The sequence below is a fragment of the Larimichthys crocea genome, chromosome XIII, assembly GCF_000972845.2.
Source record: "Larimichthys crocea isolate SSNF chromosome XIII, L_crocea_2.0, whole genome shotgun sequence".
Classification (NCBI taxonomy): Eukaryota; Metazoa; Chordata; class Actinopteri; family Sciaenidae; genus Larimichthys; species Larimichthys crocea.
In genome coordinates, this window is record NC_040023.1 from 19427690 (window position 1) to 19442601 (window position 14912).

General features: G+C 40.6%; 1 protein-coding gene across 4 annotated transcripts in view; it reads left to right on the plus strand.

Moving 5' to 3' along the window:
* The window catches only part of ptprub (protein tyrosine phosphatase receptor type Ub), a 147130-nt gene that overhangs the window by 60500 nt on the left and 71718 nt on the right, over nucleotides 1-14912 (plus strand). The gene's annotated exons all lie outside the window — the stretch shown is intronic.

Consider the following 14912-nt stretch of genomic DNA (forward strand, 5'->3'; position numbering starts at 1 on the left):
ATGTAGAAGCAGAAATGGGGCCCTGAGCTTTCAGGAGTTCCCTTAGGCTGGGTCTTGGCAGGGCTTTTCAGAGCTTCACTCTCGCAAACCCTCTGAAAACGAACACAGCGCTCTCCATGGTTGCCTAATGGCCATGCTGCTGCTCTTCAGAGTTTGGCAGTTGACAGTTTCTGATCCTTTTTAAGCAAGAGATAAAGCCCTGGCAGACGAGTCAGAGTTGTCTTTAGAGATTTAAAAACTAGGAGGGGAAAAAAAAAGAAAGAAAATGTTTTGTGCATTGTGATTTATTGATTATTCTAAAGTGAGCTTTGTAAAAACTACAGTTCCAGAAATGCTAGAGATACTGTAGCAACACTAACATTCTGTAAATTTATCACTTTGTGAAGTTTGCATGAGATTCCCTCTTGGCATGCCGACAACAGAAAACAGATCCACAGAATATTGACAGTACAAGAGGAATGTGATATGCTTGTGTTCAGAGGATTTCTGATTTCCCTAAAGACTGTTTACAGAGACAGAATATATCATCAAAATGCAGGTTAAGTAAACAACTGTTTGTTTCACCATGCATTGAATTCCAGGCTGAGAATATAGCAGTAGTGCCCTGGTGGAGGACAGACATCCCAATATTGGACTGTGCCTATAGTCCATCATCCCTGCCCAGCTCTAATTAATTCCCTCAAGGTACACAGATAGAAAGAGGTAGAGAGTAAGACTGAAAAACAAAATTTAATCTTGGAGAGGAATATTAAAAAAAAAAACCCAAACTGGAAGAAACAGATTACATGCAGGGAAGGGAGGACAAAGGAAGAGAGTCATGAGGAATATCGAGTCCTGATTTGTTTGCCCTGTGTCTGTTTTAATCACTCTTTGTTGTGTTTAGTGTGCATAGTTGCAAACCTAAGGCAGTGTGTTGAAAACAAAGGCTCAGTGACAACTGCTTTACTGCATTTCTGTCTTTTTCTCTCTTTTTTTCTGAAGGTTTTTCTTCCTCTCACATAGTCTCGTCAGGACAGGGATGTCACAACACAAAGAGGGCCAAAAAAAAAAATCCACCCTGCTCTCAGCCAGCCGAGGTAGTAATCGATGGGACGTTAAACAAAAACAGAGGAAGGAAAGCACACTTTCTGCCAAGCTTTGGAAGACAGAAATCACTTTCATGGTGGAAAAAAAGTGTGGCTCTGCTTTTCTGTTGTACACAGATGAGATTTTTCAGCACTGGAAAACAGTGATATGTGATGTGAGAGCAAATGTGGTGTGTATTGCTTTAAACATGGTGGTGTAATTAGTCGTCACAGTTTCCATAGTATTCCATTATGTTGCCACAGAAGCATAGAGACACACAGCAGGTGTTTGTTTTCAGACAACACGCATTTCTCATCAAGCGTCAACCACAGACACTGCGCAGTGCTTACTTTGCTGCATTTGGCCATTTGCATAAAATATCTTGTGAATACTACAGTATGAATATTGAATTTCTCACTATTTGCATATGCAGGGACATATTTTCCATCTGGCTATCATTGGCTGGCATGCAGCTCTGTGGCTTTACTGGCTGATGTTGTCATTTCAAGTCTGACTGTTGAGTGTGTGTGGAGTTTGGATGTGTTTGCGGGTTATGTTCCAAAACAAAAGATTCGTCAGGTATGAGGAAAAGAATGCTGCCCAGCTATAACGATGAGTCTGATGCATAAATGAAGTGTGACTCAAAAGGCTTTTGTCATAGCAGGAAAAGCACAAGGGTAATTAATTACTATTAATGGCTGCCTTCCATGTAATAGAGCCAGTTACAAAAGCACCCATATTATACATGCTGTGTCACTGACATAGCATATTGGTGCACTTGAATGGAGCTGAGGCGTTGCTAAAAAAGATTCGGCTGAGTGCCCTGACATGGCTAAGGAGCATGCCACCTAACCATCAGTTCTGGCTGGGGACTGTCATACACTTTCACTGCAGACATCTTGACTTGTCATTGAAGAAAAGCACAGGTGTTACTAAAAACATTAAATATGACTTAGTTCTCCTCAAGTGTCCCAGTAAGCCATGACAGTGTGACAGTGAGCCAGCATGCAAAATACTGGGGACTGCTTTCTCTAAGATTGACTTTGACTGCGGCTTAGATCTAACTAATAGTCAGATCTCATATGGACATTTACATTAATCCACTGCATGAAGCTGTTTAGTTCTTGACTATCTAAAGTAGGACAAATTTCATGTGAATTCTGGGTAAATATAAAAACATGGCACATAATTTGTGCATGAGTGAGCAATGAGAAGGAAAAGGGTTTTTAGAGACTGCGGTAATCCATTACACAGACAGGAGATAAATTAAAGGAAAAACCTGAATAATCTCAACCCATCTCAACCCAACTTAATATTTTTGGGAGATTTTGGACCGATATGTTAGATAGCCCTCTCTACCACCATCACATAAAAACAAAATAAGGGCATATCTTTTGGAATAACAGTGTCAGTATCTGTCCAGCACAGTTCAGAGACTTGTAGGATCAATGCCAGGGAGTATTGAAGCTGTTCTTGCACCTGATGGTGGTCCAACATCTTAAGACACTTCATGTTGGTTTTTCCTTTAATTTCCTACCCATCTGTACATCATCAGTTACTTTCCTTTGTCCAAGGAAAGTGTCCTGAGTCTCACTTAGGAGTTAGCGGAAACACCGATTCCTGACAAACTGAGAAATCACACTATTGCAGCCATGCAAAGAGTTTGTGCTACTGGAAGTCTTTTTTTTTAAGTTTCCCAATAAAATTTATTGAAGCTGTTGAATTCTTCAAGGACGCAAAAGCTAGCTTCTTTATTTGCCCAGAATTCATAGCAAATGTTTCCTTCTTGTAATAGTTACAAACCAGACAGCTTTGTGCAACAGATGAATTAAGACATCTGTTAGTTAGATTTAAGCTGCAGTTGAAGTCTTTGTGAAACAGACTCCCTGGACTCAAACTGGAGCACTTGAATGAAATTGAGCGATCATTTATTTTGAACGTTTTCTACTGTGGCACATCAAAATGTGATTAATTTAAAATTAAATTAAAAATGTAAAAACAAACAAACAGTGTTACTGGTACTGTACCTTCACTTCTACCACTCTTCTTGAAATGCAGGTACATGTGTCTTAGATAAAAAGAAAATGTTTAACATGATTTTGTATTAATTGCATACATCGCTGGGAATTCCTAAGAATTAAGTCTGCAGTATTCTTGTTAGAGGCCAAGGTCAGGGCTACAGTAGCTGTCACAATGATGAGTGGTTCTTGCTGAGATAGAACGTCTGCCCACCAAACAGGGGGGATTGACAGTTAATCACAAGCACATTACACCTCTGGGATGGGCGGAACTGCAGCCTCCTGCCTTTGGCTCCAGCCTGCCTGTCATTATGATGACTCTGCGGCCTATCAGTGTCGGCCTCAGATTTATCTATCCAGCACTAGACTGTGGCCTCGTCTTGGGTTGAGCTTGGCACCTGTCCATCCATCAGCCTTTAAAGTCCTCCTGTGACACAGTGGACACAATCTCTCTCTGTATATACGGCATCATGCCGCCACATTGCAATGCTATTGCTCAGGCTGCTCATTTGGTGAATATGACAAAATAAATGCTGCACAATGTTTGCGGACATGGAGATGTGCGTCATTAATGCAAATCTGCAGAGCCAGGGAGATGCTTTGTCATTGCTGGAGCACTGTAACTGTGTTTACATCCACCAGAGAGAACGCTGGCAGAGTTTATTGGGACTTAAGTGTTTTGGGAGGGATAGTGTGGGTGGACAACTTTGCTGATGGCACTGGTGAAGGCTCTTTTAAACAAGACGAGTAATTACTAAAAAGCATGCTGAAGGCCATTTAAGCTGCGTCTGTCGACACCGCCGTGACACGAATTTCCAGATTAGGTGTACGTGTGTGTGTGAGCAGACTGTGCGTTTTTGTGTTTGTGTTAAGAAAGAACGAGCAGATTGTATATAGGATTGTTTTCCTTCGTAGGCTTATTATGCTGATTTATCTTTGTTGACTCTAATATCCTGGGATACAGTGTGCCTAGAGCCATACAATTAAATCACTACAATGTTGACTTTGAGTGGAGCTTTAGAAACTACAAATATCTCTCAAGTACATGTAGTGTGACACTTGTGTTTTTTGTTTTTTAAATTTTTTTTCATATAAATAACTCTCAGAAAATACATTGGACCTCCAAGCGTGTCAGCATTTGCCATTCATTTCATCTCGTGACTAGCTCATTAGCTTCGTGTCAAGACAGATGACCAAACTGCGGCGTGCGTGATTATGCGGCTGCGCCCTCTATCCTGGGAAGCCTCTCAGTTTACCACAGGGGCATGTCGCCATGCTGACATGTTAATGGGATCAGTCATTGATAGCAAGGAGCTAATGAAAGTCTAATCGGAAAACTTGCCTGTCGCTGGATTTTCTTCTCCTTCTCTGAATGTCACAGATGCAAAGCTGCTCTACCTCTGAGAGGTATCATTAGCAGGTATGACTTGCAGTGTCGTCATGCAAATATGTAATATTCATTCATTCATTTATTTATTCACTCATTTATTTTCTTTCCCTACTTAGTCATTTTTTGTACTGTAGCGCTTTGAACAGGTTGTCTTTCTGTTGCCGCATTGTTATATTTAGCTTTACAGTTAGAAGGGGCATACAGGAATTGAATTAATGAAGCCCCATTAATTCATTCTATTTTATCTTCTTCCTCCTGGGGTGTTGAGAGGCAGGACAAAGAGTAGGCCAAGGCTAAGGCCAAGATAATGTTTTAAGCATCCCCAGCAGAGAAGGTCGGGAGCATCTGTACACGAAGTGTTGAACTTATAATCATACAACAGTTGAGGAGATACATAAAATTCAGTTTTGCATATAGTTGCACTGTCATGATCAGGGGAAAATGTGTTCTGTCTTCTCTGTCCATGGCAGAATTGCTCGGGGGAACAGCTAACTGGGATGGAGCCCTCAAGGCCTGAAGGCTGCACTGAAATAAATGGGCAGGCTTTAAGGAGAATTGTGTGAATGCCCTGCAGGCGGGAAATGTAGGACAGCGTTGAGAGAGCCATATGTGTATTGTCTGGAGCCCCGACATTGGAGAGTTGCACCTGAGTTACATTTGAACATATGCTCAGCAGTTGATACAACATGCATATAATTACATATTATTTAATGTTAATTTATGAATGTCCACAGAGATTGCAGCACTCATTTTCTTTTTTTGAACATGAATTTGTCGAGAGAGAGAGTAGCAGAGACAAGTTGAAAGGCATTAAAAGTTTAATTTTGTGAATCTCTGAAAGCAGATGGCCTTTAAGAAAATTTGATTTTTAAGCAAAATCCAGTAGTTACAAAACTCATTAAGTACAAACTGTGCATGCATACAAATTAAGGCTTAAAGAGGCTATCAGTATCAGCATCTTTTATGTCTGAGCAGCTACTGATATTTATAATATTTAACCTTCCTAATGGAGAACAACTATCTATTGATCATGATGGATGGTAATATAAAAAGACCTATGAACCCATAGTGAAGCACACCACTTATCAATATTGTATTTGCTGTTATGGAGGCTCTTGGCTAATTGTGCTATAGGGAGAGAGAAGCGTTTCAGGGCCATCCTCAGAGGGTGATGACTGGCTGATGAAGTGCTACTAAGTGCTAAAGGGCAAGTGGGCAAGGTTTATGGATTTCTGTAACACCCTGGAGCCACAGCTGAACGGGACAACAACAAGGTCCCACTCTCATTCTCCACATGTGTATTTTCTCAGCTTTCCTGGTCTGTAGTGTGTGGCAAACCGAGGCAGAGAACCAGTCTGGCATATCACAGCCATCCATCAGCCTCGAAAACTTCCAAACATAAACCACAATGCGTTCCTTTTGGAAACACATCACAGATGCAAATAAGAAGGATATTAGTAGGTGATTGCTGTCCTGCAATGCACCACTGGAGCAATAAACATGGACATCACAATGCTATCATCACAGTCTTTCCACATCTCAATTCTAAACACTTCCTCTTGATTATCACGCAGTTAATTTATGATACCAATCTCAATGAGCTAAATGTAGTTTCTTAGTGACCTGGAGGGCCCTATGACATGTTCACTTTACAGAACAGCAGTGTGGGCTTGAACTTTGACCAGACTGCTAATGGTGATGCATGGCTCATTGGTGAGCAACTTTTAGTTTTTGCAGACTAGGTGAAGACAAAATTAATCAGGGTTATCTAATTTGTCTGTCTGTGATAGAGGTTGTAGCCTGACTACATGGTGATCCCATCCTTGACCAACCAGAAGTGATTTTAATCCTCGTTGTCATGTGTGCACACATGCTGCTCGGTGTAAGTGGACACTTTAGGTAGCAAACTCAGCAAGCAGATATGAGGTGGAATATCTCTGCTGCAGAACCTTCCGCACAAATCACTTCAGCAAAGTTGCACTTCATCAGTGTCTACCGCTTAGTCTTCTTATGAATTTAACAGTCCGGAATCCAATAAAAGGGAAATTTGCATTTATTCCATTCATTTGCATTTCTGACAGTTAAAGCTGAACTAATCTCTTTTAATGACTTACTAATTTCAATCATATGGTCAAGATCTGGACAAGTAGAAGGATTTTCCTTTGGTTTTCCAGACTGCAGCAGACAACACCTCTGTTGGACGGATAGCTGGTGTGACAGTGCCTGCACAAGAAGTGTTTTTGCTAACCCTGAGTGATTACTATGTTCTGTTGATTTAGCTTGGACTTAGAAATAAGTAGTTCTGATATTATTTTCCAAAATGCATTGACCTTGCAAAAATTTAGTGGTCTACAGCATGGATGGGCAAACATGCAGAATACAGTGCTGAGAGTATGCACGACTACAGTGGGGGAATTTGACTGATTAGCACAGTTTCAAGCGCTTAGGAGGAGGTAATCAGTGAAGTCACTTGCTGTGATATTTGGAATGTCTGTTGCCTTCAAGTGTTTTTTGGAAACTTCCACTTTAAAGTTAGGAAGTTAAAATTATGGCTTGCTAAGGATATGAGTACTTTAAACTATCAGAAAGACTTTATGCCCCAGCAATATAAAGACCCAGAAAAAAATGCAGAACTTTTTAGGAATGTATTAAAACCCTGAAGCCAACCATTGAAAGCAACCTTTTGTCCAGCAGTGTCCATGCCATGTACATTACTCTGCTAAAATTGTGCGACTATGCACCTGTCATTCAGATGCAAAATGACAGTAATTCAGTGTCTTAATTTATTACTGACTGGAGAGTAAGCTAGTGAGTCTGTCACTGTATATAGGGCACAGTGAATGAGTGAATGAGAGAGTTTGTGTCCAAAATAATGTTTGTGTTTTTCTGGAACTTGCATTAGATAAATTGGCAATTATCATCTACACCCATGTGTATGCCCGTTATTGTTGTTGTGTTCAGTCACAGAACAGCTGACAACTGGAGCCTTTTTGAAGTCCTGATGCATAAAGACAAGCAGACTGAGGCATACAAAAAGCGTACATCTTTCTTCCTTCTTTTCTTTTCTCATGTGTCCACTCCGCCTCGCTCGTGGTCATATCAGGCAGTTGATCCTGAACTGCCTGGAGGACAATTCAAAAGGTCATCGCAAGCAGACTGTTGAGAAAATGCACCTTTCCTCTTTCCCCATCTCTCCTTGGAAAGAAGACAACACTTGCTGACGTGGCCTTATCTTTCTCAAATGCTGGAAGGCACAGGCTACTTCGACAATAGCACCACTTGTATTTCATTTATTTTCTGCTCGAACATCAGTCCTCAGCTGTCCCCCTGCTCTCTCACTCTATTTCTACTCCATGCGCACCAGGCTGTCCCCAGAGGCATGGGTAATGGTCTACTGGCCCTCTACTCGAGGCGATACAGGCCTGCACAGAAACCAGTCACAGCTCTTGGTGGAAATCAGAGGATAAGACAAAGTTAAGAGCAGAAACTGAGGATGATTTGCTAAGAGTGAAGACAAAGGAAAAGCACTGGGGAAAAAAGGTTAAGAATATCCTGAGGCAGCATACAGCCTAATTCAATATTTCCCATGCTGTCACCTTTTGGTCTGTTTTTGCATTTTGAATTAGGACTTCACTGAGAACAGTGAAGTCGAAAAATAGGGACAGATGACTCAAATTGCTTTAATGTCCAGATGAAGATGAGAAACAATAAGTTGATAAAGTGAATACTGTTCCATTATTAACATTTTGAAATAAATGACAGAGGAGATGTCATTTCAAATTGATCTTTGGTCAGTGAGAAATACCACTGCTAGAGGGGCGGATAGTATCAAAGAACTGGAAATGTCAATACCTACTGTACACTGCTTTGAATATTTTAAAGTTGTGGGAGAGAGGAGCAGCCTGATGGATGACGATGGTGATAATGAAAAATGATATGAACAAGTATGACAGAGGTGGAGCTGTGAATGATAGAATGAGTCGTGGGTGAAAATGAGATTAGCTTCCACACTTCAGGTGGTGTGTCAGCCTTGGGAATGGAAAACCTGTCAGTCCCTCATACCTGATGCAAAGCTGGTTGGCTGCTCTATTGATCCAGCTGCAATGGTGAAGGCTGCTTTAGCCAACACTGATACTTTCACTTGTCTAACAATACGCTGTGTGTAGGAGCTGACATGCAATCTGTTAAATGAAATGAAAGATTGAGATATGACATTTATTTTTGATTTATGTGAGGATTACTTGGGTCATATAACATCCAAGTTTTAAAGTCAATGAATGTTTGCTGGTTTTGTAACGTCACAGAATTTGACCTTTTTGCTAAGCCCCTCCCCCAAGCAGTCATCCAATCTTAGCTTTGCAATTGTCTGGCAGATCTGTCAAGTTGTAGATTTCTCCACATGAAGCTGTTTGCCAGGGGCTATTATAAAAATGATGCTCTGCATCTTAAGAGTTCATAGGGTGGTGTCTCATGGAGCTAACATTAGCTCCAGCTAGCTACAACTCATAAAATCTGCTTGTACCAGCTGACAAAATTGATTTTCATCTAGAAGTCTGCACATGTAAGATCAAGGATCCATTGTTTCATGAATTATTAATTATTTAAAGTTGTAAATCTGCTGCTGTTATCATTGTAAACTGCATATGAGCTTGACAGACAGCGAGAGCAAACAGTGAGAATAGGAAAAGCGTCTCAGTCCCAGCAGGCATGGCTGCATTGCGGCCGACTGAGCGGATCGCGGTTGTTCTAGATAATGTTTGTGATCCCAACAGAAGTGCCGCAGCATGTTTCAGAAGCAGCTCTCCACTCTGCTCCACCGAGAATACGCGGCTGTTCATTTCTGGCAGATGCTGCAACCACAGAGCACACTGAGGTGGCCGGAAGTCAGAAACGGAAACAGCATAAAGAATCTTGTTGTAGAGAAATTGCTGAAGTCAAAGGTCAATGGTGAAGTCAGGGGGGAAGAAAGTGTTCAGGAGCCTCTGATGTCTTATGCTGTAATATTTATTGACGCTTGATCAAGGAAAATTAGAGACACTCTCATAGTTCATCAGAAGTGCCTGAGTCGGTCTCACATTCTGCCCAACTCATGCTGGTGCATATACTTTAAACCCCAAGATAACACCACAAATGCTACACGCCCCAGAATTAGTCAACGAGAATGTCTTTACCCATGGAGGTGTTATTGTCAACATATTCTAGTCTGAAGACACAGATGTCTGTTTATGCAGATTGGACAGTCAACGGCAAGCTATCTATTATGACTAAGAAGGCATCAACAGGCCTCTTCGACCCTGGCCACCACAGTGTTGAGATACACCGGCGCCTGATGTTCTCAATCAAAGTCAAACAATTAATACTGCTGAGGACCTCAAGGCCCACACGTGACTTTGTGTAACTTAAGGATAGAAAATTCCATAACGAATCTGGTCAATTTTCAAAATAAAACACCCTGCACAGACTCACGATCGTAAAAACAAACAGGGAAACTATTCAGCTACTACTGACTCAAGTTACCAGTAAACAAACCAAGGAAAAATGACGAAGAATTGAGCAAGTTCATAAAGCTCAGAAAGAAAATTCCCCAGTGGGATCCAGGGGTTTTGCACAACTGAGTAAAATGTATATCAGATTCAGGCACCTTGGGATTGTAGGAGTGTATGACATAAAGCAGAAGAAACTCTACTGCTGTATGTTCAGAGGAAACTGCTTCTGTGCTGCTTTCCTTTTTAGGCCAGCTTTAGCATCTTAGTAGAAACACTGTCATTGTCATTGTGATAGGTCGAGTATGTCTGTGTGGTGTCTTATTATTGTTCTGTCCCAGTATGAGATCTTCCATTAGGAAGAGAACTCGTCCATCCTCTCAACAGGTTTCCTTTTATCAACGCCTCCATCTGTTTCTACATAACTCCTAGCTTTAAGGTCAGATGGGCAAAAAACCCACAAAAGAATCAAAGAATAACTTTATTTGTCATTTACTTGGTACAGTGATGGGTAATAAACACTTGGATGTCTGGTATTAGCGACAAGACATTTATGTCTGTGATTGCAGTGTCTTCTACTAAAAGCTCTTACTACTCTCTGAACAAGTTCAACACAAAGAGGCAATTTTACATTTGTGATTCAGATTTCTCAGAGTGAGACCAGACATCAGAAAAATGAATTAACACTAATGTGCCTTTCAGGCCAGTGGCCAGAGCTTCACTCTTTCGCCAGTATAGTGCACTTTATTTATTTATTTACCTATTTGTCTGTGCTGAAGGTTATTGCGGACAGCAGAAAATAAACAGTTGGGGGACATTGGACCCTCAGAGATGGAGTCTGAAATCCCACATGACCTTCTCAGAGCAGAGAACAGGGCAGAAAGAAAGCACCTGGTGAAAGACAAGCACTGAGGCTGATGTATTGAGAGCTGGCCAGAGCTTGGACTAACAGCAGTGATATAGCAAGCAGCATCAAGGACTCTTCTTAAACCCTAACACAACCATTGATCCTATTATATTCAGACCTCTGGTCTCTCTAGTTTATTGTGTATTTAAGATTACTTGGACTCTGGCCTTGGATGACAGAGGATTAGAGTTTTGCTAAATGCGACGTATAGAGAAAGGCTCTAAACATTTGATGCAGAGGGAAAATAAACTGATTTTTTTTCCCCTTCTGCTTTCATGTTGTTTGTCCTGTTGTATTTTAACCATCTTCCATGTCAACAGCCCTGCATCTTATTTGTGGCCTCTCTTCCTTTGTGTTTTCCTGACTCGTTGTTTGTGACCTTACCTGATCAACGCTGTGCCACCCCAAACCCCACCCTCCTTTCCCTTCTTCGTCTGTTGTGGCTTGCCAGATAGTGTCACCTACAGCCTGGGACCAGGTTGTAGTCCAGCAGTGCTCCATATGAATTATGATGTGCTGGATCAGTCCTAATCTTGTTATGGATGTTCTTTTGCCCTTGGGAGGGGCATCAACGGTTGGATGGAACTTTATCAGATTTCACAGTGCTTTGGCGTATAATTCATGAAAGGTGTGTGTGTGTGTGTGTGTGTGTGTGTGTGTGTGTGTGTGTCATGCATGATAGTACTAAACACGACTTATTTACCAGCTTTTACCATTGAATAAATATGTGAACATAAAAAACAGAAGAAGAAGCAGAGTAAAAAAATTAAACTGTCATATGATAACAAAGGAAAGTGTTTTTTGTCACAGCCTGAGATGCTCATGTATGCAGTTTAAAGCCTGATTGAAAAGGCCACTTTTGTTAGACTCTTAAGGGATTGACACATCTATATTGTATCTGGGAGTCTGACCGTGTAGACTGTTAAAAGTTATCAGTCAAATCTTAAAATCAATTCTCATACTTACAGGCAGGAAAGAGGCAGGAAAGAACAAGATTTATTTCTCCACATTTTAAATGAAGCTAGAGATACAAAGTATTGTTATGGTTGTTCCATTGGCCAATGCAGTTTTTCAGTGAGCTCTATAAGAGGGTAATTGAACATATGGCAAGCTCAACTGACAGCTGAAATGACTGCAGGTAGAAGAACAAAGAGACTGCCAGAACTCCCTTGCTATACAATCTCATATGGCTTAAGTGCCAATGACAAGCTATAGGTATACAATCATGGAGTTTCTGATAACATAGGCTGGCAGCTTCCAGTTGTGGAGTACTTCTCAGTAAAACCTGATGATCTCTGTGAGTGATCATTTCTTTGTGTGGTCAAGACAACGTGAGGCCACTCTGACCTTCTTGATAATAACCTGGTGGAAGGTCACAAGTTCTCCATCTTCATCCAGCTTCCTCTGAGTGTGTTATTTGGTGTGTTGTGTTGGAATCTACGGCAGAAAATACAACACAAAGAAAGGCAGAGAATGAAGAAGGAGGTTGAATCAACAGATGTACTGGACAATCAAGACATAGTAGACAAATAGGGTCTATCAATTGTACTAGTTTAGACTACCACTTTTGTGAGATTAAAATTTAAATTTGATCCTCACTTTTCGAAAGAATGTTGTTGATGTCCCCTTCTGGGGTTTTTCAAGTGTATCTCCATATGGACAGTTGTGTTTGAATAAGTTAAAATACACAGCCACAAGGTTCTTTCTTTCGATTACCAGTACATATGGTACGTCTATGGTCTGAAATACCTGTCTTGGGAGCTGCTATCTTTTACTTCTGAACAGACAAACCGCAATGTTGAAGTACACTCTTCACAAGTAATAGCTAACAGTTTTGATCATTGTCATGTAGTTAATCAAAATTGTTAAACATTTTCTGGTTCCAGTCTCTCGAATGCATTTTTGAAATGACAGAAAAATGAATATCTATCTTTGGAGACTTCCAGTAATCCTTGGAAGAAAAGATCTTGTATATCAATGGGAATTTTAAAAGGATAAATAACCTTTTCTGTCATTGTTTGACATAATATTTATATTTTATATTACAGATTAACAAAAACAACATATATATTCTAAAGGAACTAAATTATTGTCACTTTTTCACTCTTGGGTTTCACCCCTTTTCTTCTCTTGGCTCCAGAAGCAAGAGTCTATCATATTACCTTAACTAAAATTATGCATAACGTCCATATTGAGGGGGCTGTCGTTCATTATCTCACAGTATATGGTATCAGAATTACTGCACAGAATATGTCCACGACCTTAATTTAATTTGTCACAATGTTTAATTCATGGACATTTTCATTTTCATACATCATATGCACTCACATGCTGCACCTCATTAAATATATGACTTCACCTATCTTCGAACCTCAAAAGAGGTTAAAGGGCAGCGAATGACTGCTTCATGTGTCCCCACGTGGCATTCTAGTAACTTGCAAAGTCAACAGAAAGGTACTAATAATGTCTATATATAAAACAAGGGGCGCACATCCAGGATATAAGCAGCAGTGAGGACAGTATAGCTGTAGCATTTCAGCCCTTTGCTATTATTTTATGAGTCCCTTGTGGACCTGGAGGGTGCAAGAGAGGAGACAGATTCTGAAAGATCTAATTAAGCAAAGCCAAATGAGGGTGCCGAGATCCCAAGTCCAGGATGAGACACAAATCAGGGGCTGTTGACAGTGGCCTGCAGGGCAATTGGGCATTGCGGTAAAGGCCTCACTGTATCCTTCAAATAATGACTGTTCTTTCTTCTCTGTGGTCCCCAGTTTAACTTTTTTATAGCTTGGGGTTAAGGGTTGTGAATCTCAATCTCATTATGTAAAACATCAGCCTGTGAATTTAGGCATTTGGTCTTATTTGAACTTGAAGAGCTAATTAGTGTTTTCTCAGTAGCTGGGTAGTGCCGGCGAGCACTTTATCAGGTGTCTTGTTTTGCTCGATGGAGATAAAGATGAGCCTGAAGAACAAATAACTCATAAGTCAGCGCTTATCTTTGAATGATGAGTTGTTAGGATGGTGTGAAAACATTAAGGAGTTTAGTGTGCGTTCTTTTGTCTGTGCTACTTCCCAATTTAGAGGTGCATCCTGTGTGGGATGTAAAGAATTTTTTCTCTGTCTGGCAATTCAGCGTTCACATGCTATTACATCTGAGTGGAGAATAAATGTCTTCAGGACACCTGGCGCCAAGGCTGTGACTGTCTGGTCTCTCGGGCTCATTTCTGACTAAGGACAGAAAGACCTTGGAGTACAAAGACAACAGGCTTGATTATGTGAGTACACAGGAAGGTCTCCCAACATTGTTGTGCTAATCACGTTAGCGGGCACAGACTCAAGGCAGGACAGATGCTAGGCAAAGGGCAATGGGGTTATGTTATCCTGATTAGAGGAGGCTTTGGGGGTTTTGTGAATCTTGTTGCCTGCCTCACCGTCACCTTGCAGAGAGAAAACTGCCATCGGTTCTTTTCTTGCTCAGTCTGTCTGCTTTTGCTTCCTTCTCTCACTTGTTCTCGGCATCACTCTCTTGTTTTCACAAGAACTAGTTCTTTAGCCAGCACCAATTGTGTTTTTTTTTTATTCAACAGGGCACATTTCTTTTTCTGTTATCAGCCACCTACACACAGCAATGAGTTGCCGGAGCATACTCTCATTTTTCTTCGTGTGGATTCAACCCGCTAAAAGTAGATAAAAATGGATTTGTACCATGTTTGCCTTGGTTCATATTAGTCTGCTTAAACCCTGTCATTGGTTCATAGACAAACTTCTATCAGTTCTCTTTAAATCTAGTACCAGCTGAAACTGTGTCAGAGACATGTTCACAAAGACTGATGTAAGTAATCTGTGCAAGTCATACTAGATTTCTAGTTATACTGGCTACTCAAAGTGGTGTATGTTTTTACATTATGTGCATTATTATTGTGTTTTCACTCCATTAATGATAGTTGATTTATAGTAAATATGTGTTCTGCCATTTAATTTTAACTTGAGGAAATAACTATATAATTTAATTTATATTGGGTATCTTCTGTCAAAAGTCCCTTTTCAAT